The sequence below is a fragment of the Oreochromis aureus genome, linkage group 11 (assembly GCF_013358895.1).
Source record: "Oreochromis aureus strain Israel breed Guangdong linkage group 11, ZZ_aureus, whole genome shotgun sequence".
Taxonomy (NCBI): domain Eukaryota; kingdom Metazoa; phylum Chordata; class Actinopteri; order Cichliformes; family Cichlidae; genus Oreochromis; species Oreochromis aureus.
In genome coordinates, this window is record NC_052952.1 from 32,995,416 (window position 1) to 32,999,273 (window position 3,858).

The following is a 3,858-nucleotide window of genomic DNA, read 5'->3' on the forward strand; positions in this document are numbered from 1 at the left end:
ACATTTGCTACTTTTTAACAAATAATTACCTAAAAATAAGTACTTTTACTGGTTTATCAGACTGGTTTTATCTTGTCTTATCAAACATGTATAGCCTCCTTTTCCATTATCTTCTAATCTGATGCTGTGATTTGATTTAGATTTTTGTGCTACTATAAACCTTTTAATATAAACATTTTATTATCTGCAAAGATAAGAAAACTCCTGTTTCCTCTTGTGATAGAATATAATTCGGGGTAAGGATCCTGTTAAGAGATTTCCCACTTCTATTCATATGTTATTGAAAGTTTATCTTTAATTTTAGTGTTAATAGTTGTTTACCCATTTATTCTTTCTATTTAATTGTATTTTATGATTTTACTGTTTCACTAGAAGTGAAGCTGAAGTAAAGACAAAGGCATAGTGTTCTCAGATATGATTCACCCAGTACATCTCCTCTGTACCTGGCTCTCTACGAGCCGTTTCACTCCCAGGAAGGGGAGAGCAGGACGTTCTTATCTACACTCCCAAATACAAAGAGGGGCCCATTCTTCAGAATCACACACACACACTCTGAGATCATAAACTTCACACACACACACACATACTCTGAAACGCTATAAATAAAGAACTGCCGCATACGCTGGTTGTGAGCCTGAGACAGCAGCACTCACCCAGCGTGCGCACGTTGTTACCATCTAAACTGTCTTGAGTGTCTTTATTTCGCCTGAAGAATGTCTTGTTTAAATATTTACTCCTTACATTTATTTGGTCCTTCGAGCCAACAGAGTGACCTCGTCGTCTCCTGGAATCGTGAACCCGCGCTGAAAGTCTGTCCGGACAGCCTGTTTCCAGTGAAACAGTAAAGACCAACTACGTGAATTCGCCGTTGGCCAGCGTTTTTAGCAAGAGGTCCACGATCCCAGGGAGCGAGGAGGATTCTCTCTGACCGGCATTTTCGTCCGAACCAGGTGAATATAAACACTCAAGAACACATTGCGGCTAAAATCGGTTTTTAGGTTGACACGGTTCTTAAGAGACTCGTCCCTTAGGGACTGGAAGTCGGGAAAAGACTCGTCCTTAGGGACTGGAAGTCGGGAAAAGACTCGTCCTTAGGGACTGGAAGTCGGGAAAAGACTCGTCCTTTAAGGACTGGAAGTCGGGAATTAAGACTCGCCTGTAAGACGGAACTGGCAGTCCCCTGGGAGACTCGTTCCGCAATTAAAAGGTTGGAAGTCAGGGATCTCACTCTTACGAGTGAATGAAAATAAAGGGATCTCACTCTAAGAGTGAATGGTAAATAAAGAACGTGTCAATTAAAATAGGATTATAGTACCGCGTGTGAAGTTTATGTGTTGTTGAGGAGTGAGTGACCTTTTGAATAGAAACAACAGGTTTCTGCACCACTCTTACTGTTTCCTGTGTTGACCGATGTACTGGTGAGAAGGGGTCAAAGGTTGCGCTTCAACGCATAAAATTAAGGCCGCCCTGGGTCTAGACCAGGGTAGAAGGCTGCCTTAATAACCTCCCCCGACTCTAATATCAGCGAAGGTCACACAGAGTGTATGTTGGCAGTATTAATAAATAAAAGCAAAACAAGGTGTTTCCAAATACAATAAATCAAAATAAATTATAAGCAATTTACAATAAAATATTATTGATAACTCTAAGCCCAAAAAATGGGAAATAAACCCGCAAAGCCTGAATTGACTGCAGATGAACTATGGTTAGAAAAGAAATGCCCCGGTGCAGGACAAATAAGCGCAAACAGATGGAGAAATCCTAAAGAAAACCTAAATGTCCCACGTGGGAGGGAAAATGCATTAACTAAATTATAAGAAACCCTCCAAGCAGAAATAAATACTGAAAAGGATGCTAAAAAGAAAACAAAGCGTACACAAGAGTTGTAATATTTTAAAGCATGGAAAGAGGAATGAAGTGGAATAAACAAAAGGTTAAATTAAGGTTAACTTAAATTAAAGCAATGAAATAAAATTGGGAAGACAACCAAGCTGAATGAATAGAATGCGTGAAACCAGATAATTCACACAAAATATATCAAATAAAAAAAAGAGAGATGCATAAGGTATATTAAGGTTGTGTCATTGTTCAGCCAAAGAAAGTGTGTGAAAAGGAAAATGTCTCCAGCTTGGGAAAGGGTGAGACTGCAGCTCACCCTCAGCCCTTGGTGGACACAAATAAAATATTGTAATATACTATTGCTGTTATATAAAAAGATAATAACATTAATAATGAAATAATATTAAATATGAAGAGGCACCTCAGTCAGTTGTGATGTGAGGTGGATAATTGTTAAAAGTAGTCTGTATCAAGCTTAAGGTTTGCTCAAATTCAGTATAATGACATATGAGATGAAGAAAATAAAGAAAATATGTAAACTAATTAAGTGCATAGAGACACTTGACCCGCTTGTAAACCTGTCATCCTAGATGAGATTTTGTTAAGATAAAGAGCAAACCTATACTACCAAGCTAATGAGCAAGATATACACTTTTTATTTTGTATTAATTTTTTTTTTTTTTTTTAGAGCAGGAGCTACATGAGGACACATCAGAGGGAGGAAAACAGCTATTAAAGCTCGAACATGCAGCTGTTCAGAACCCAGTTTTCACCCTCACACCCCTGATCTGTTTTTAACAGCAGCTTTTTGCATCCTGTCTCATGTGTGTAAAGCGTTCATGCCATCAGCAACTTGTTTTTGTTTTTTGTTTGTTTCTTGATGTTGCTTGAGTGAGGAATACTGTGACTTCTGAAACAGCTCTCTTCATGCAACTTCATGCTTGATGATGATAATTTCAGAGCCAGCTGAGAGCTGGGTTGAGAGCGATGCTTTGTTTTAAGTGACAAAGCAGAAAAGTTAAACTTAGTTTGTTTTTGTTTGTTTGTTTGTTTTTTAATACGAGAGAATGGTAATGGATAAGAAGTGATATTTTGTTTAAGTGTTGAAGAAAGCTAAATACTGCAACATACGTCTAGTGCATGATCTGCGAGCAATGAATGGATCATCTTATTTATCTTTAAATAAACTCCGATTATGGAGACCTGAGTCACATACTTAGGGCACACCCTTAGGTGAAGGCAGAAAGCTACTAAACAAAGAAAAGAAGCTATATACAATGCGCGATAGCCACAAGATTAAGCATTCACATTCTTTCTGACTCTTAATGAGCCTGAGTTATGACCTTGGCTCCCTATTTTTCTGCCTCCACCAGAGATGGGAGTGAAGCTCCCGTGGAATGTGCTCTGTTCTCCTTACTGCATCTATAAAAATAGCATTCAGTAACTTGGATATAACCTTTCTACTTACATTTAGGTGGAAGTGCAGACTAGATGAAAACAGTTAAATTCAACAAAGAGTTCGATTACTCTGGAGAAAAGGGAAATGTGTCTGTAACAGGAAAACGTGTAACAGGAACTACATGCCCATACAAAGGAGCTGACTGTGTCAAGGACGCAGACAGACAGAGAGACACAGAGACAGCCAATATGTTTACTCTAACTGTTTTAATAGTTTTGCAATTTTCATTAGTTTTATTTTTCTTTAGTTTTGACTTAAGATTTTAAAACTAAACACATTTTTGCTACAAAATCAGTTAATTTTGTGACCACTCATTGCAGTTTTAGATAGTTTTACTTTTATTTTTATTTTTATTTCTGTTAACGAAAGAATAATTTTTTTTGACTTCTAGTTTTTGTTTTTTCGTTGGTTTGACTTATCAATAATGAATTTGATCTGCAGTACGCCATTTTGAAAATATGGCATAACAGAGGGCAACAATTTTGCAGACCAAGCAGCAAAATCAGTAGCAGTACAAACAGTAGACGCACTTATGGTGACAACACCTCTATGCAAATTCC

The 3,858-nt window shown here is 37.6% G+C and overlaps 1 long non-coding RNA gene across 1 annotated transcript; it reads left to right on the plus strand.

Moving 5' to 3' along the window:
• Nucleotides 1-228: 228 nt before the first annotated feature.
• Nucleotides 229-3,605, plus strand: LOC120442754. Its single transcript, XR_005614898.1, has 2 exons — nucleotides 229-950; nucleotides 2,528-3,605. It is a non-coding gene; the product is annotated as an uncharacterized LOC120442754 (long non-coding RNA).
• The last annotated feature ends 253 nt before the right edge of the window (nucleotides 3,606-3,858 follow it).